General features: G+C 41.0%; 1 non-coding gene across 1 annotated transcript; it reads left to right on the top strand.

Moving 5' to 3' along the window:
* The first annotated feature begins 7338 nt into the window (after positions 1 to 7338).
* LOC119619251 (U6 spliceosomal RNA) lies at positions 7339 to 7445 on the top strand. Its single transcript, XR_005235657.1, has one exon. It is a non-coding gene; the product is annotated as a U6 spliceosomal RNA (small nuclear RNA).
* Positions 7446 to 7928: the final 483 nt, after the last annotated feature.

The raw sequence follows: 7928 nt of genomic DNA, 5'->3' as shown, positions 1-7928 counted from the left end.
GTGAAACCCCGTCTCTACTAAAACTACAAAATTAGCTGGACGTGGTGGCACATGCCTGTAATCCCAGCTACTTGGGACGCTGAGGCAGGTGAATGGCTTGAACCTGGGAGTTGGAGGTGGTAGTGAAACGAAATTGCACCATTGCACTCCAGCCTGGGCAACAAGATCGAAACTCCATCTCAAAAAAAAAAAAAAAAAAAAAATCATCTGGGGTTTACCCCTGAAGAGGAAGCACCACTGCTGAATTAAGCCACCTAGACCAGGGATGCACTCAAGGTCAGCCATGACAAGGAGATAAGGAACTCTAACCTGGAAATGACTCTTCCCACCAAAACAAGAGGAAACCATACTTTCCCATAATACAGAATGTACTATTCCATAAAATAACCATAAGAGGACTTCTAAATTATATTAATTAACAGGGCACTGTGTGGCATGACTGTAGAATACCGCTTATAGTTGCTTTTTGTTTTTGTTTTTGAGACAAAACAAAACAAAACAAAAAACGCTCTCTTGCCCAGGCTGGAGTGCAGTGGCACAATCCTGGCTTGCTGCAACCTCTGCTTCTTAGGTTCAAGCGATTCTCCTGCCTCAGCCTCCTGAGTATCTGGGATTACAGGCATGCATTACCACGTCCAGCTAATTTTTGTATTTTTAGTAGAGACGTGGTTTCACCACGTGGGCCAGGCTGGTCTCGAACTCCTGACCTCAGGTGATCCACTTGCCTCAGCCTCCCAAAGTGCTGGGATTACAAGCGTGAGTCACCACGCCCAGCCTGTTGTTTTATAAACATTTTTTCTTTCAAATTGGTATTTAAGTGACTATGATGAGGCAGATTTAATGTTTTGGTGGAGCGTTCTGGTAGCCTGAACTGAGGCCGAGGAAGAAGGCTAATTTGAAATATCTAAGGCTTTGAACTGTCAGGACTCTGTAATCTTTTGGAGAAGTCTAAAATTACCCTTGACAAGTGAGGTGAGCAAACACTACACTGTGTGAGTCCTTAGCAGATGTTGTCTCATTATATTTCTCAGAACAACCCTATGAGGGGACACAGGAGAGCTGGGATCTGAACTAAGTATTTATGAGTTTGTGAGCCTACGTGAATCTGTCAATCAGAACTGGCCAGGAGAAGAAGCTGCTGGTGCCATAGGGGTTCTGCTTGTGGGTGTGAATAGCATTCATGATGGTATTTATCTTGCTGGGCCTCCAGCCTGGTGTGGCCACAGGAGACATGAGCTACATGCTCACTTTGTGTGGAACCTTGACGTTTTTCTGTCTCGCTGATGAGCGAAACTTCTAGAGTTTGCTTACTTGTCAATTTCCCCCTCACTTCGTTTCCTGACTTGTAAACAGGCAGGATGAGAGCAGGTGACTGGCACTTATGATAACCCAAGAGCTCTGCTGTGCTCAGCATATCCTGTTATTATAGGCCTCCAGTCTGCTTTGATATCTACCGTCCAATTTTCCCTCCTTTTCCTGGAACTGTAGTTAAGGGAGGGATTGGATTTATAGGGATAAAAATTTAAATTTTCCAGCCTAGGCAACATGACAAAACCTTGTCTGTACAAAAAATACAAAAATTAACTGGGTGTGGTGGAGCATGCCTGTAGTCCCAGCTACTTAGGAGGCTGAGGTGTGAGGATTGCTTGAGACTGGGAGGCGGAGGCTGCAGTTAAGCCATGATCATGCTACTACATTCCAGTCTGGGTGATAGAGTGAGACTCTATCTCAAAAAATAATTCAACTTTTCACTGTGGGAGTCAGTGTGGTGTAATTCATGAGTCTTGGAACTGGCACCAGATTTAAATTCTAGTTCTTACATGAAACTGAATTTCCCATCCTTACCTGGACATAAAAATATTGAACTCAGGCCAGGCATGGTGGCTCACACCTGTAATCTCAGCACTTTCAGAGGCTGAGGTGGGTGAACCACCTAAGGTCAGGAGTTCAAGACCAGCCTGGTCAGCATGGTGTAACCAAGTCTCTACTAAAACTACAAAAATTAGCCAGGCATGGTGGTGCGGGCTTGTAGTCCTAGCTGCTTGGGAGGCTGAGGCAGGAGAATCCCTTGAACCAGCGAGGCAGAGGTTGCAGTGAGCTGAGATCATGCCACTGCACTCCAGCCTAGGTGACAAAGCAAGACTCTATCTCAAAAAAAAATATATATATATATGTACACACACACGTATATATGTATATATACACATATATGTATATATACTTATGTGTATATATATGTGTGTATATATGTATAAATATATATACACACACACATATCTGAGTAATTCATGAGGCCTAAATAAAATAATTGGAAAAGACTCAATATATGGTGGTGCTTATAGCGAACAGGATGGGATAAATGTAGTAACTTATTAAGAATGTGTGGCTCGGTCTGGGAGCAGTGGCTCATGCCTATAATCTCAGCACTGTGGGAGGCCAAGGCAGGCGGATCTCTTGAGGTCAGGGGTTTGAGACCAGCCTGGTCAACAAGATGAAATCCTGTCTCTACTAAAAATACAAAAATGAACTGGGCGTGGTGGCGGGTGCCTGTAATCCCAGCTACTTGGGAGGCTGAGGCAGGAGAATCACTTGAACTCAGAAGGTGGAGGTTGCAGTGAGCTAAGATCATGCCACTGCACTCCAGCCTGAGTGACAGAGTGAGACTCTGGACCAAAAAAAAAAAAAAAAAATGTGCGGTTCAGCTGGAAATAGGGGGAGGCAGGGCCCTGTTTCTTCCTCCTTGAGTGAAGCAGGAAAGTTTCAGGACTCTGTCTTTCTTCTTCTCTCTTTCAGAGCTCGCTCCTGGCCCAGCTCCTTCAACCTAGACTCTTATTTTATAGGCTTTGCCCCTCTCTCACACGAGGGCCAAGGATTGGCATGGTTTGCTGTAAGTGTGTGGGGCCTAAAATTGGGAAAAATAATAAAATATGTGATTTGTTCTTGGTGCAACTAACATACTGAATTTAGTCCTTTCTCTCCTTAGGTTAAGCTTTCCCCCAAAGTACCCTGATCTTTCCTTTCCATATTCCCCTCCACACACACCCCCCATTCCCAACCCTCAGCTTCCAGAAAGTGTGTGAATCAGGCCAGCTCCCTCCAGGGGTAGCCTCAGTCCCACCACAGCATGCTCTCAGTTGCTCAAGAAATGACCAGTGAAGCGGGCGTCTGTAGAGTGAGTCAACAGATCATTCCTCCCTTCACTTCTTAACCAGAATAAAGAAATCAGCTTAGTACTTGGATTACAGTATTTCTCAGTTTCCTTCTATATTTTGTTCTGTATCAGCCAGTTGAGTGATACCACCCAAAGTAATATCAGGCCAAGTGAAGTGGCTCATGCCTGTAATCCCAGCATTTTGGGAGGCCAAGGAGGGTGGATCACCTGAGGTCGGGAGATCGAGACCAGCTTGGGCAACATGGCAAAACCTCATCCTTACTATAAATACAAAAGTTAGCCAGGTGTGGTGGTGCATGCCTGTAATCCCTGCTACTGGGGAGGTTAGGGTATGAGAATTGCTTGAACCTGCACTCCAGCCTGGGCAGCAGAGTGAGACTGTCTCAAAAAAAAAAAAAAAAAAAAAAAAAAGAAGAAGGAGAATAATATCAGCTGGCATATATTAAACATACACTGTGTTTTTAGAACTGTTCTAAGATATTTAGGGTATTAACGGTATTGACTCAATTAACAACACCACCATGAATTTGGGACAATTATTTCGCTATCTTACAAATAAAAAAATAGAGTCATTGAAAGGTCAAATCACTCATCCGAGGTCACACAACTGGTTAGTGGTAAACTAAGAGTCAAACCCAGGGTGTTGACTCTACCTCCTGGGCTTTTAACATTGCTAACATTGCATTAGGGAAGAACAGAGAATAGGAAAAGACTTTCAGGCAAGTGTTAGGGTACGAATTTTGGGTCATGACTCAAAGGTCAATAGCTACTGGGATGTAATCAACATATTGTTATTTGCATATATCTATAATCACAGCATGCGAGTCATGCTATACATTAGTGAGGCCATTTTTGGAAAATATAATTTGCTCCAACATATTTGAAGATGTTACAAAAATTAAGATCCTTATGTAAGATTTAAAAATATGTTCCAACAATAAAAAGAAAGTAAAATTTACTCACAAAATTTCCTTCTTACCTGGGTTCCACTTATACCTTCCAAGCATCACCTATCTCAAGTAGGTGGCTCCAAAGCCATAGTTCTTGTATACAGAGAAATTAAAAAGACCAAATAAGTGGTTTCTGCTTTCAAACTTACATGCTCTCTACTTTAAAAAAGGTATTTCAATCCCTTACCTGATACTTAAAAACTTAGAGAAGGGGAAAATTAGCTTCAATCTTAAGATCTGGAGAGGCCACACTTTTTTGGGTATCCCACCTTCGGGTGTGTAGCAGTAATGAGGGAACATGACTGTATACTTGTCCCCATACACTCCCAGCGTCTGCTGGGGCAGGCCTGTGCTCTCTGAATATTTGGTAACATGGCAGTTACTATCTTCTGGCTACTGCCTTCTGAAAGCCTGCCAAGAGCATACCTGTCTTGTGCAACCTACAAACTCTTCTTACAGCACAGGCTCTGCTATGACATGGACCAGAGCAAAGGTAGGCACTGCAAAGTTATTTCTTCCCAGTAAGGCAAGTATGATTGAGCATATATCCTTGCTTTGCTTACTGGAGAAACAGACTGATCAACTGGCATGAAACATTGAAACATGAAACTTACACTACCATTCGAAAAGAATCAGTCCTAACTGCAAAGGTCGTGAAAATGAAAGCATAGTGCAGCATGGTTGAAAGAGGGATATAATAATATCAGTCAATAATTATTGAGCACTTTGCACAATATATTTTAGTTAACTTTCACAATGAACCCTACAAACTGGATATTACTATTATCTCCATTTTTGTGGATCGGGAAACTGAAGCTTTGAGGGTTGAGGTAACTTGTTCACAGTTACACAGCTGGTAAGTGGTGGAACTGGAATTCAAATCCAAGCAGTCTGACTCTGATAGTTACCTTCCTAATGCTAAGCAATGCTTCTGGAGCCTCCAAGCCAACTGTTACTGCTCTGAAGCCTGGTTGAATTAATGATGTCACCACCCACTGGTCCCCAAACTCAGGAGTCATCTTGACTAGTCTTCTTCATTCCTCTCACATCCATTTAATGTGTTTGTTGAGGCTCTGCCATGTGCCAGGTAGTATGGGTACAATGGCAAATAAAACAGTAAAAATTCCTGCCCAAGTTAAGGCAATGAAGGTCTTCTCTGGGGTTACATAATTTGTATTTATTTATTTATTTATTTATTTATTTATTTATTGAGACGGAGTCTTGCTCTGTTGCCCAGGTTGGAGTGCAGTGGCATGATCTCCGCTCACTGCAACCTCCGCCTCTCAGGTTCAAGCAATTCTCCTGCCTCAGCCTCCCAAGTAGCTGGGATTACAGGCACCCACCACCACGCCTGGCTAATTTTTTTGTTTTTAGTAGAGACAGGGTTTCACCATATTGGTCAGGCTGGTTTTGAACTCTTGAACTCAAGTGATCCGCCCCCCTCGGCCTCCCAAAGTGCTAGGATTACAGGTGTGAGCCTCTGCACCCTGCTGGGGTTGTACAATTTGGAATCAGATAGAGGAAATATCAGTCTCCTTCTGGTAGTGAAACAGGGAGATGCAAGACCAAGGAGCATCTTGCCGTCATGTTTCCTGAATTTCCTGTGGAGAAATTCAGAGGAAAGTAAGCCTGACATTTAGAGAAAGTCGGAAGTGAGAGATGCAGAGAGGAGCCGGGCAGCAGTGTCCAAGACACTGTTTCCAGCTGTCTCCAGGCCAGTGTACCCTGCTCTTACTGCATTTCTGTTCATCTTTTAATAATTTCCACTTTCTGCCTAATGGTTAGAGTTGTGTTTCTGTCACTTGCAACCAAATCATCCTTGAATGATACAGACAAAGCAAACAGTCACCTACAATCCCACACTCAGATATCACCCATCTTCACATTGTGGTGTATATTCTCCCAGTATCATCGCTTAAAGCATCTGTCCAGCTCCCTCATCCTGATCGTGGCCCCGATTCGCAGAGACTGACCTCCAGGTGCCATGTGAATACACTTATTCCTACTCATCTGGCCATAGTTTATTAATCCAGACATTCACTTCTGGCCCATATTGGGACTATCAGAAAAATTCCTAAAATTTTACCTTTGGGCTATAAAGACACAGGGACTAGATGGGAATCATTTCATCAAAGTTGTAGAGGGAGAAGTTCCTCAAATCTATCTGTTGAGAAGAATCCTGGCATTATCCTTCCTTATCTGATCATATCTTAAAAGTGTAACTTCCTGGCCTGGCATGGTGGCTCATGCCTGTAATCCCAGCACTTTGGGAGGCCAAGGCAGGTGGATCACGAAGTCAGGTGCTCGAGACCAGCCTGACCAACATGGTGAAACCTCCCTCTCTACTAAAAATACAAAAATTAGCTGGGAATGGTGGCACGCACCTGTAATCCCAGCTACTCAGGAGGCTGAGGCAGGAGAATCACGTGAACCTGAGAGGTGGAGGTTGCAGTGAGCCGAGACTGCACCACTGCACTCCAGCCTGGACGACAGAGCAAGACACTGTCTCAAAAAAAAAAAAAAAAAAAAAAAAAATTGTAACGCTTCCTGCAATTTCATGAGATATTCCAGCATTTTTCCAATAAATTTATTCCCTCTTTTTTCTTTAAGTTGGCTAGATCAGCCTTGGTTTCTTACAAACAGAAGAGTTTAAGTCTTAAATTCTTCAGATTTTCTCTATCTGTGGATATGTGCAAATATATAATATGTAATAAAAATAGGACCATACTCTATAAACCATTTTGTAAGATATATAAACATTTTTCAAAGACAATAAATATTATTTATTATTAACAATATAATACTGTATATATGTACTATTGTTTCTTTAACCTATTTCTTATTTTTGCCATTTAGGGGGTTTAATATTTTTCTCTATTATTTAAAACTTCTACTTCTTTTTTAGGACAGATAAATTCCTGAAAGTCACATCGCTGGGCAAAGTAAATGCAATTTGGAAGACTCTTAATTTATATAACCAAATTATTTTAGAAAATGTGTGTCAATTTACATTGTCATTTTTGAAGAATTACAGTAATTTTCTTATATGACCAACAACATTAGAAATTGTAATTATTTTGTATGTTTGTCAATCTAGTAAACAAAATGACACCCCTTTGTTTTAATTGGCATTTGTTTGATTGTTGTGAAACGAATCTTTCTTCAACCCAAATTCATGGCTATTTGTGTAATTTCATTTGTAAAATGTGTGTTTTGATGCTGGCTTTGGCAGCACATATACAAAAATTAGAACAACACAGAGAAAATTACCATGACTCCTGTGTAAGGATGACATGCAAATTTGTGAAGAGTTCCATATTTTCGTAAGAATGATACAATGAACTTTCGGGACTGGGGGTGAAGGTCGAATGGGGAGTGGAGGTTAAAAGACTACATATTGGGTACATTGTGCAATGCTTGGGTGATGGGTATGCTACAGTCTCAAAAATCACCACTAAAGAACTTATCTATGTTACCCCAAACCACCTGTATCCCAAAAACTATTGAAATAAAAATTTAAATTAAAAAAAATTTAAAAAAAATATCTGTTTTGGTCCTTTGTCAACTTTTCTGTTGGAATTTTAATTTTTTCATTTTTAATTTGTAAGAAATATAAAAATGTAAAAAGAAATATATATTTTCAAAATATATTTGGTATTTGAAAAATAGTTATGCAGTCACTATTTTTCCAGTTTTATGATTGTCTTTTATTTATTCTTTGTTATTGTTTTTATTGTTGCTGCTTTACAGGAGTATTTACTTTTATGTAACCTTTAGTCTTATTAGTATTTTCCTTTGTAGTTTCT

This window comes from Chlorocebus sabaeus, chromosome 12 (assembly GCF_047675955.1).
Source record: "Chlorocebus sabaeus isolate Y175 chromosome 12, mChlSab1.0.hap1, whole genome shotgun sequence".
Classification (NCBI taxonomy): domain Eukaryota; kingdom Metazoa; phylum Chordata; class Mammalia; order Primates; family Cercopithecidae; genus Chlorocebus; species Chlorocebus sabaeus.
The sequence above is the reverse complement of the archived record's forward strand: the minus strand, read 5'-3'. Positions and strand labels throughout refer to the sequence as shown.